The sequence below is a fragment of the Phyllostomus discolor genome, chromosome 1 (assembly GCF_004126475.2).
Source record: "Phyllostomus discolor isolate MPI-MPIP mPhyDis1 chromosome 1, mPhyDis1.pri.v3, whole genome shotgun sequence".
Classification (NCBI taxonomy): Eukaryota; Metazoa; Chordata; class Mammalia; order Chiroptera; family Phyllostomidae; genus Phyllostomus; species Phyllostomus discolor.
The window spans coordinates 213,295,464-213,307,516 of NC_040903.2; positions in this window are offsets into that span (position 1 = coordinate 213,295,464).

Sequence of the window (12,053 nt, forward strand, 5' to 3'; positions counted from 1 at the left end):
ATTACGGGTTCATTGCAGCAGGGGGCTCACCTTCTCCAAGCCCGCTTTGTATATAATACGTGGTGGCCCGCTATCCAGTGACACCACAAAACCTTCAAAACTGCTTCACCACGTGGACACCAAGCACCTTGCACTGAAAGACAAGAAGGGGAAGGGTCATCAAGGAAGGAGTGTAAAGGACCCACGGGCAAAGCCAAAGAGGGGCGGGGTTGAGAGTGGGAGGTGGGGGTGGGTGGGGCAGAGGAAAGTGGCGGTGGGAACATGGAGACAACTGTACTTGAACAACAACAAAAAGACAGTTAGTAAAGGACAAGCCTCTGGAGTTTTTCAGAAGAAGAAAACATGCACAGGAAGAACAGAAGGGATTACTGGAGGCCGCCCCATCGCCGAAGGTGTGTGCACCGTGCTTGGCGGCCGCCCGCCCGTGCCGCTGAAGCTGAAAAGCCCCTCGCTGTCGGTGAGGACTTGGTCCTGCCGCTGCTGCTGCCGAGGACACTCGTCCGGAACCCTTAGGAGAGGCTGCAGCTCAGAAGGTGGCTCGTGCTCCACTTCCGGCCAGCACCATCGCTAGGCGACTGGATGAAATAGCAGGGGGTGTCGAGGCACAGCTGTCGGAGAGGGTTAATGAGGCAATGTCATCCGTGATCCAGGTTGACGCGTGTTGTTTTCGTGCGATACGTTTTTCAGGAGGATGCGTCATGTGCTTTTGTCACCCACCAACGCCTCCGCAGCTGGACTGCTCCCGTCTGTGAGGGGCCCCGCAGCAGGAGGACTGCGCTGCTCACTGTGGGTCGCTGTGCGCACGGGCAGAGCAGCTGCTGTGGCTGGACGGCTTTCTGGTTTCACTGCTCGGGTCGCAGGGGTCGCTTCTGAGTGCGAGTCTGTGCACTGTGTCACCCACAGAGAAATGCCGGCCAGCCGAAGAATGTCACCTGAACTTAACAACGTTCTGCAGGGTGTGATTAAATAAAGGACAGGCCCATAATTCGTGTCTGTTCACGCAGCTGTGTGAGGAGATGGACGCAGAGCACACACGGCCTCTCTTGCACACGGCAGTGAGACGGTTTTCTACAGGTAGATCACTGGCCTGAGTTCGGGAGTTACGAGAGCCGTTCCAGAGAGTTCTTTTAGAAGAACAGTCACCACTGGGAAAACATTTCAGTGACACAGAATGGGTCACAAAACTTGCTTACTTGCGTGACATATGCAACCTGCTCAAGAAACTCACTCTGTCGCTTCAGGGGAGAGTGACAACTGGGTTCAACTCAGCAGCTAAAGGGGCTGCATTCAAAGCCAGACTGGAATTACAGAGGTGACAAGTGAACGTTGGGATTTTTGACACGTTTCAAACATCAGCACAGACTTTGAAAGAGACTGAGCCAGGGCCTCCTCTCTCCCAGCCGGTGCATGAGCACCTGTCGCAGCTTTCCAAAGAGTCTGAGCAATACTTCCCGACCAAAGAAGACCCCCGAACTGGGAAGGAATAGGTCTGAGATCCATCTGTGAATGAGCCAGGTGAATCAACTTCATCTGTGCTAGAAGAGCATCAACCGCTTGAGATGGCAAACGTCAGTGGCCTTAAAAGTGTGTTCGAGAGAACGTCACATCTCCATGTGGTCTGGATTAAAGTCGAGGCAGAATGTCCTGAGATGGCCACAAAAGCGCTGAAAAGCCTGCTTCCGTTTCCAACATCCTGTCTTTTCGGAGCAGGGTTTTCTGCCGTGACAGCCACCAAGGCGAGATTACGGAGGAGACTGGACATAAGCACCTCATTTCAGGAGTCACCGTCTCCCAAACCCCCTGACGGGACCGTCTAGTCACAAGAAAACAAGCTCAGGGCTCCCCCTGATTCTGCAATATGGCGAGTTGCGTAATTATTTCATTATATATTCCAATGTAATAATAATAGAAATAAAGCGCACAATAAATGTAATGCGCTTGAATAATACCCACACCCTCTCCCTTCCCCCTCCACTGGTCCGTGGAAACATGGTCTTCCATGAAACGGATCCCTGGGGCCAAAACGGTTGGGGAACCACTGATCATCATCACCATCATCATCAACATCGTCATCATTGTTGCCATCAGCATCCTTGTTTCATGGGGAGCGATTGGAAGAACAGGGAGGTGACATGACCAACCCCCGATGACAAGACAGATGTCAGAGCTCGTTGTTAAAGCGACACTGCCAGGTGGTGACCGAGCACACCATCCTCTCCCTTCTCTGTTCTTCCTTCTGAGGACAGTGCCCTGCCTTCCCTGGTTTCCCCCTCAATGCCCGGACACTCGGCGCTCCGGCTTCCGGTGGGGACCACCCTGAAGCAGGCTCTGCTCTTGCTGCAGCCATGGCCACTGTGGCCGGTGGAGGCACCTCGGGGCCCTCTAGGATTCCAGGGAGGGGACAGCAGTATCCGTTTGGCTAGTGTGTGATTTTTTGAATCATTAGAAAGTTATCAGTTCAAAAATAACCCCTGAATATTTGTTACACGCTACTGAGAGGAGGACCTGGCTCTTAACAGCTGTCCGTTTCTGCTTCCTAAACACTGGCGTTAGTTCTCATGGGCGGCCTTGACTCTCACCCCGCCCTGAAGTTGGGGTGTAGTAAGTCCCGACTCCCCAGGGGATGCAGTCTCCACTCCAGCCTCTTCCTTCCTGTCTCCACAGCCTGCAAAGAGCCCCAAAGGGAGCCCCGAGAAGGCAGCCACTGCCCTCTCTTTGCCCTGGTCTTTCTTCCTCCTCTGGGTAGATCTCACCCTCCTGGGAGCGGGACGCACGGCCTCCGTGCGGGGGCTTTGCAGTAGAGGGAGCTGGGCTGGAAGCTTAGCCCCACCCGCTTGTCCCAGATGGACGGTGGCTCATGTTGCTGGCCGTGTCCTCCTTTTATTGGGCAATGGGAGCTCAGAGCTGCCCAGTGGGAAGGGAATGGACATACCACACAAAGGTCCACAGCCCCAAAGGGAAACTGAGTCATGGAGGGATGTTGGGACTCACCTCTGACTCTGCCAGCATTGCCCCAAGGACCAGGCCCCTCCTGTCCTGCCTTCCGCACTCACCTCCTCCTTGGGAGCCCACCCTCTCCCTCACGGGTGCCTCTGCACAACGGCGTATCTGAAATGCTCTCCACTTGCCTGTCCCTTAGAGAAACGTGCAGATGGGCCTGCGCAGCCCTCTGTGACCTGGGCCTGCTCAGTCTTCTGCTCATCAACCCCAACAGCCCCAGCTTCCCGAGTCTTTCTGGGGTGCCAGCCCAAGCCCCAGCCTGTTGCCTGCTGGCCCAGCCCTGCCACCCACACCGGTTCCCCTGTGGCCCTCTAGCATGGTGCCGACCGCGTCCCACCGGTGTCTCATGCTTTCTCCTTCCCTTCCTCAACTAGGACCTGCCCTTCTGTGGGCTGGGGACTCTGGGTCACCTACATGTTCTTCGTGCCCACCCCAAAGGGATGGGGCCCAGTCTGCTCGATAGAGCTTTTTGTGTGTATGAGAGATTTATCAGGTGCCTCCGGAGAGAATGATGGACTGTGCACAAACTGACAGGGTTATTATTGGAATTCATTTATTAAAAAAAACTTCGTATATTTTATTATCCCAAATACAGCATTCCAAGACATTTCTCTTTAGAGCCAAAACTGACAAATGGATGGCTTTCGCCAGAATTTTTTTCCCTTTTAATTATTTGCATTCATTTTCTCTTTCAAAGACATTTTAACATTGGGCAACCAGCTGAGGGCTTAAACAGACATTATTAATGGGAATATTAGAAAAATTAAAATAGGAACTTCTAATGTAAATGGAATGAAATGCTCAGCCACCCAGCCAAATTGGACAGCCGATTCTTCGTTCTGAAGGCTCAGGAGGAGGAGAAGGGCGTGGGAGGCCCTGGAGGGAGAGGAGACAGGAAGTGAGGTAGAGGGCAGGACACTCGAGCCCCAGGGCTGACCCTCGGAGCCGTGTGACCTTGGGCCCATCTCCTGACCTCTCTGAGGCTGAGTGTCTTCATGTAGCTGTTGAAGGGGGTTGGGTGAGATCAGAGGTTCTTAATCTGGATCCTGGACCTTTCTAGCCCTACAGAGGGCATTGCAAGACCCCCAAGTCACGTGCAAAGTGTCATGTAAGCATACAAACATGTCTCTACATTGAATGTCTGCAGCTTTCATCAGATTTTCCGAGGTCTGTGACTCGACATTTAGTAACCACTGGCTGGGTGATTTCTAAGCTTCTTCCCTTTATTTATCCATTCATACAAGGAAGAAACATCAGCGAGCAGCCAGGAGCCATTCTAAGGCCTTGGCAACGAACAGGAAGCCTGCACAAACCGCTTTATTCAGCCAAGCCGAGAATCCCGTCGTTCGTATGAACAGGGCTGACCCGGGAAGGCCAGCACCGCTCCTCAGCTGGGCGACTTTGGTCAGAGTGCAGTGTCCAGGCAGAGCTGGGCCTCCAGGTACCCAGGGTAGGAGGAAGGGGCGCCGTTGGGAAACACTCATTCCCCGACCAGGCTGCCAGCTCTCAGAGCCTGGGGGCAACTGGAAGCTGCAGCCCAGCCAGTCCTAGGGCACTGAGCAGGGGACCCCTGGGAGAGCACTTCTGTGGACAGCACGAGCCTGAGTGGCCCTTCCCCCTCCCCCACATCAGCAGCCTTGCAGTGAGAGGCCTGGGGATGGGGAGACAGAGATACGCCGGTGGCTTTGGGGATGCTGCGTGACCTGGTTTAGCCCCATTGCTGCATGGCTTGGGAAACTCCGGTCCCGTGTTTACACTTGGTGGGCTCAGAGCCGACACGGGGCCCGAATGGCCCACTAGAAGAAGTCCCGCTTGCCCCTTATGGGGAGGGAGGGGCACGGCTGATGGAGAGAGAGGAGGGGTCCTTTTCCCTCAGGGTGACCAGAACATGCTCTGGCCCAGAAGGGGTCCCAGGCAAGGAGACCTATGTCTGCCTTGCAGTCTCAAGAGGGAGCCAAAGTAGGGATGGAAGGAGGTCCTAGTGCTGGGCTCTAGAGATCCCACACGGAGACCTGTGGGACAGGACATGGGATGCTCCATTGAACAGGAAGTTCCGAGAAACAGGGCAAATTTATTTCTGGATGAGTATTTTCCAGTGTTGCATGGGACATGCTTATCCTAAAACAAAAGTAGTTGTTGTTTATTTGAAATTCAAATTTAGCTGGACATCCTACGTTTTCAGTTCCAGCCTCCCCCAGAGAAAGCCCCAAGGAGGGCGGGCAAGGACCAGGCCGGAAGCGGGGATGCCCGAGGCGTGTTTCTATTGGCTGTTGTTTTGGAGTTGTAGGAGTGACGTAGACTGACTTAAAGACCAACAAAAACATCCAGATTCCAAACTAATACAATTTAGAAAAACAACGGTAGTTGTAGGCCCTATTTTTGAGCTCTAGGTGCCAGTTCTGCCTGAGTGGCACCTGTGGATGCATCTAATGCTCACACGGTCCCCCAAGGGAAGATCTACTTTGATCTCCTGAAGGTGGAGACCCAGGGGCTGGACGAGGTCAGGGACCCTCTCCCATTGCACGGCATCACAGTGCAGAGCGGGGCGGCGTGCCCTCTGACCTCAGCTCTCAGCCCCCTCATACCATCTGCACTGAGAAGTGCCCTGGTTAACACCCCTCCCGGGAAACTCCTCTCAGGGTGAGTGACAGCTTCTCCTCCCATCCCCTGAGGCAGAGGTCAGCAGACTTTTTCTGCACAGAGCCAGACAGCAAAGCCGTGGGCCCCTCGGTCCCTGTCACACTACTCACTTCCTTTGTAGCATGAAATGAAGGAGTGTGTCTGTATTTCTATGCAACTGTACAAAACCCAGTGCCAGGCCCAATGTAGACCACTGACCCCTGACCAAGGAGTCTGTGACACGACGCAAGCAAAGGCGAGTGGACGGGACAAGGCCAGCTAGCAGGAACAGGCAAGCAGCGGCGAGGTCGTTGTAACTGGAATGCCCCTTTGCACACAGCGGTCTCCCAGCACAGGGGGGCTCACCATTCATTTGCCGGAAAAGCATCCATTCAAAGCAGAGGAAACTTGACTGGGAGCCCTGCCTATGCAGGGGCAGCGGGCACAGGTTTCCAGGAAAGGGGGCAGGCTGCTGGATAAAGCCCAGGCTTGGAGAACCCCCCCCCCCCCTTCAGAACCTCTGCCTGCTTCCTAGCCCTGCTTCCTTGCGACATTATTCAGAGAGCCGAGCTTCAGACTCCTCATTTGCAAATCGAAGCCAGAAATCCTTCATGAGGTTCCCCTGGGTTTGATGAGCGTGTGTCTCTCTCTTCCAATAACGTCGTCTGGTTCTCACTCTACCTTCCCAGCCCTCCCAGGTCTCTTCTCCTGTCTTCTCCTTCTCTCCCAGGTAAGCACACGCTCCCCCAGAATCATCACACCAAAGGAAAATCCCGCTAAATGGTTAGCTGGACATGGGGCACGAAACCATCTTCTGGAAAGAAAAGGGGCCTCTTGCAACACGTTGCTTGCTGTTTGAACCAGGCCTTCTGCGGCCCCAGAGTGGGGAGCCGCCCCAGGGATCGCCGGGGAGGGGAGGCGCAGTCGCCATCTAAGAGTGCGGCAGCTCTTTGCAATCACAGCCGATCGTGGACGGCCATGTGCAAAGCAGATCCGGCTCTCAAAGGCCGAGGCATGCCCCGTTGGCTGTCATCACCTCCCGTTCGCATCTGTTTCGCTGTGGTCAGCTGCGGGCGGGCCTGCCGACCCAGGGTCTCTCCTCCCCGAGCAGACACGCGAGTCTTTAACCCTCAGCTCACGGCCCTTGCTCTTCGGGAAGAGAGTTTGGCAGTTTCTTAGAAAACTAAGGGTCCTCTTCCCATGTGATCCAGCAATCATGCTCCTGAATATTTGCCCAGAGACATGGAAGACTCATCTCCGCACGAAAATCTACGCGTGAGCTTTTATAGCGGCTGTAGTTACCACTGTCAGACACTAGAGGCACCCGAAAGGCTCTGCAGCGGGTGAATGGATGGACAAAACGGTCCATTCAGACAATGGAACATTACTGAGTGGACAACAGAAACGAACGATCAAGCCAGGAAAGGATGTGGCGGTGGAAGCATCTCTATGGCTAAGAAGCCAGTCGGAGGGGCTGCGTACCGTAGGGTTGCAACCACATGGCATGCTGGGAAAAGCACCACTGCAGAGACCATACGAAGGTCGGTGGTTGCCAGGGATTTGGCGGAGGTGGAAGGGTGACTGGGCTGCACTAAGACCCAGGGGTTTTCTCGGGAGGCGGGGGCTCTGGCGTGCGCTCCTGCACTTAACGCATTTACTGAGAGTTGGCCGCGAGCACCTCTGAATTTCATATTCAGAGCACAGGAAGCACCAAACTCTTCCAAGTCTGTCTTGGGAAAGGGCATAAACATAGAAGTGCAACCTCCCGGAGGAATCTCAGACCATCTGGTCCTCGCGCGCTGCCACCCGATGCGGGGAAGCCCCTCCGCAGCACCCCCGAGAGACCCCATCCCCTGCGCTCCCCTTCCGGGGGCGAGGACCCCGCCCCCTGCCAGGCGCACTCCAACTGCTGCAAAGTCCGTCTTGGCACTGAGCTGAGTGAGGTCTGACTCCTATCGCTTCTTCACCGCTCCTAGCTTTCCACCTGCAATTCCAAAGAACCAGTCAGCTCCCCCACCCCCACAAAAACAAAACAAACAAACAATTTGGAAGCATGTTGGCTGCCGTGGACTCTCTTCTCCAGGGGCACGGGGGCCCATATTGTCACAGCCTTCCTGAGGACGGGGTCTCTATGCCACACCCCTTCTTGGCCGCCGTCCCCTTCAGAGCCTGATTTGAAGCTGCGTTCCGGGGCTTGTCTTATCTCCATGCTCTAGAGAAAGCTAGCACCCCGGTTTTAACCTGTTGAGGAAGGGGGGCAGATGGTCCTTCTCCACGCCTGGAATTTTCTCCCAGGTGGAGGGAAAACCACTTGCATCACTCCGCTGGCCAATCACTGTCTCTCACTTCTCCTGCCTGAGGGAGGAGGGCTGAACTCTCTGACTGCGAATTCTAGAAGGAATGCCCGGGGATGTTTGACTCAGGTCCCTCTTTTTCTGTTGGGGCTCATCTTCCCGGAGAATGTGGGCTCTGCTCCTTCTCAGCTGCTGCCGGTTTCACAAAGCCCGACCCCACACGTGGGGTGCTGGTGGCCACCTCATTCTGGGACCTGAGTGTTAGGAATGCCAATCCTGCAGAGACAAGCCTCCTCCAGGAGCTGCTCACGTCACTAGTCACCCCGGAGCCATGCGGCTTCTACCTGCTGACTCTGGGTGGCGTCTCGATAGGTTTCCCAATTTCATGGGGGAAAGGGTGCCCTTTACTATGTCCCCCTTAGACACCCAAACCCATAGGTGGTTTTTCTATAGGAACCTTGACTTTTATGCCAGTCTATGCTTATTGTTATTGGGATATTCTAAGACTACATATAATCACGGGTACACAAATCTTAATGGATCCATAGCATTTTTAGATCACAGGAAACATTCTTAAAAGAGCCTCGGAATTGCCTTCATTTTAACAGTTTCCTTTTCAGGCTTGCCAGAGGTGGTTTCGTGAATGTCTAATCTAGACAAGCCTTGATGAATTGGCCTGAGCAAAATTGTCCCGTAATCTAATTCAGCCACTGCTAGATCATCACCACTTTAGCCTTATCTCATCGAGACCCGTGACCTTTAAAATAATCACATTGTCCTCTTCCTGCATCTTTAAGTTCTTCTGTAATAGAGGGGGCCACCCCGCCCCAGCACGGCGGTCTGCCTTCCTTAACGAGGCCCAAAGTCTCTCGTTGCCTCTGGCGTCCGCGTGGCTCGAGCCAGGCTTCTCCAAGGTGGTCCCTTGTCAACAACAACAACAAAAAAGAAAAAGTTGAAAACATGGCAGAAAGTTTGCAGGCAGGCCCCAGCCGAATTTCCCTGCTTTGATTTTTTGATTTTGATAAAATCCAAGTTACCATTGTTTGGACTGTATTGACTTTCAAGTCCTTTCCTTTAACACCCATTTTGGAATTGTAAAGGTCTTCCCATGCCCTGAAAGTCAAAACAGAACATTGACTTTAATATGCCGTATCAAGAGACGCAGATAGGGGGTATGTTCATAATCTAAAAAATAAAATTTTTTATGACTTCCCATGTGGGACATCTAAGTGTCTGGCCCTGTAGCAGTTACTTAGTCAAATGTTGTGCCTTCTAGTGCCAGTTGGAAAGATATATATTAAAATAATTATTCTTTTATTAGAGGGGAGAAAGGAGAGCAGCATGTGTAAATGGTGCACAAATACAGACAAATGGCCCTGGCTGGCCTAGCTCAGTGGATTGAGTGTGGGCTGCTAACCAAAGCATCGCAGGTTCGATTCCCAGCCAGGGTACATGGCTGGGTTTCAGGCCACGGCCCCCAGCAACCGCATATTGATGTTTCTCTCTCTCTCTCCCTCTCTCCCTCCCTTCCCTCTCTAAAAATAAATAAATAAAATCTTTAAAAAAATAATAAAAATAAAGACAAATGTGTTGCCTCAGTAACGAGTGGCTGTGGTTCGGAAGAAGCGTGTTCTCATCCGTTCCCGTGGCCGCTTCTGTTTGGGCATGAGGAAGGTTCTCTCCTCATCCTCGTCAACCCCCAGGCATCTATCTGTACAGAGGCCTGGCCCTCGCTTCTCGGGCAACTTCTCACTGGTGCAAAATCACCTCCTGCTCCTAATGAAAACTCCCCACCGCTCAGTACCCCCCAGTTCCCAGCTCTGCCTTCGTGTTGCTTCTCTCAGCTGAAATGGCAGTGAATCATTTAGGAAGCACGGGAGAGGGAGATAATGATTAATATTTCAACTGGTTCATTATAGGCAAGTTTCAATTCCCCAGCAACACGCATGTCAGGAAGCTTCCCGGTGTGGCTTTGTGACCTGGCCCCAGCCACCTGGCCAGTGTCGTCTGTCAGCTCCTGGTGCCTGCGCCACGTCCCGGCTGGCCCCGGCACCCTAGTCCTCTTGTCCATTTTCTTATTTCCCGCCTGCTCACCAGTTACATTCTTTCTTATTTCTCGAGACTCATTACAGCTGCTGGCTGTACTTGGAATCCTTTTCTAGCCTCTCTTCGCCACACCCTGACTGTGGTTTCCCTGTTGGTGCTTCACAGAAGAGGAAGGGGCGTCAGAAGGAGAATAAAATGTCTTCCCAGGGGCTGGAGAGCGTCACATCTCAGCTCCCAAACGACGTTTACTGACTCTAAGTCCAGCATTGCTTCCTCCGAGCGACGTTCTCCATGTCCCCTCTCCAGCACGAGTAATGGGCGTCAGGATAGGAGTCAAGAGTGTGTGAAAGGAGGGGTTGCGAGAAGCCCCCTTTACCAGCAGTCAATTGCTATTAACAGGACAGAGTCATCCTTAATGTTCGAGAGGCTGGAAGCCTAGTTTTCCAATTCTAAGCTGTGTCCTCGGCTAATGCCCCTTCGAGTTTCAGTTGCTGTTTCTGCCATCAATCAGCATTGACGTGGACCTGTAGGGTTGTCCGGGCATGAAGTGTGCAGCAGGGGCCTGGGCCTGCAGAAGGTGCTCATTAAAAGTCAGTTCCTTCATTTACAGGAACTCAGCGACGGGCACTAGGGTGCAATAGGATGACGGATGTCTCTATAAATGTCCCTTTCCTGCTCCTTTGCATTTAAAAAGAAATCTAAAACGTGCACATAACAAAACCCAAAGCCAACATACATGTTGCAAATGACAGGGTTTCCTTTTTTGTGGCCAAATAGATGTCCCAGATATACCTTGCATTTTCTTTATCCATTTATTCATGGACAGAGGCGCAGGGTGTCTCTGAGACTTCCATGTTTTGCTGTTGTAACACCGAAATACTCATGGGACCACAGGTATGTCTTCAGGATGAAGACTTCATTTTCTTTCGCTACACACCAACAAGTGGGGTTTCTGCGTTGTATGGCAGTTCCATTGTCAGTGTTTTGAGGAATCTCCATGCCAGTTTTTATAGTGGCTGTGCTGACTTACATTCCCACCAATAGTACATATGGGTTTTTTCTTCTCTACGCCCTGGCTAGCCTTTATTATCTTATTTTGTGATGTCATTGTGGTTTTGATTTGACTTTCCCCAGCATGTTTTTACAGACCTGTTGGCCACTGGTATGTCTTTTTTCAGAAAAATATCTACTCATGTCCTTTGCTCATTTCGGGGGTTGTTTTTGTCTGCTATTGAGTTTTATGAATTTCTGATAGTTTAATAGTAATCCTCTATGGATATGTGGTCTATAAATATTTTCTTCCTTTCCATTGATTGCTTTTTATTTTGTTGATTGTTTACTTTGTTGGGCAGACAATTTTTTGTTTCACAGAGTGCGCTTTTTAATTTTTGCTTTTGTTGCCTTTACTTGTGGTGTCAAATTTAAAAAGAAAGTCATTTCCAAGACCAATGTCCGAAAGCTTTCCTTCAGTGTTTTCTGCTAGGAGGTTTATGGCTTCAGGGCTTGCATATGCATCTTCGGTCCATTCTGAGTTGAACTGCAGTGTGGTGCACTGCAACATGTGCTGAGGCTAGATCTAAAGTTAAGTGTTTGTATCACACACACGTGCACACACACATGCAAACATGGGTGTTTTGGGAGGTGATGGGCCGGTCTAGCATCTTGGTTGTGGTGATCGATTGCATCGTGTGTATGTATGTCCGCACTCATCCAAATGTATGCATTAACTGCATGCATGTTTCTACATTAACTATACCTCAGTAAGGTTTTTTTAAATAAAGTAAAAGATAATAACAACATACAACTGTTTTTACAATGTTCCAAAGTTGCCTGATTAAAATAAATTAGACCAGATGGGGTATTTTGTTGAAACCGCTCCATAATTGGAAGTTCGCTAAAAATGCAATACGTCAGTAAATAACTGTCATCCACACATTCAGTAGAAATTTTCTAGGGGTTACTCACTGACACTGCGACCCTGGAATTGAACCATGGAAATACACTTGACACATGTCCTGTGTTTGGGAGGACAAGACGGCAGGAAACGGGGTTACCATGGGTTATGGTGTGATGAATTAATATTGATCAATAGTA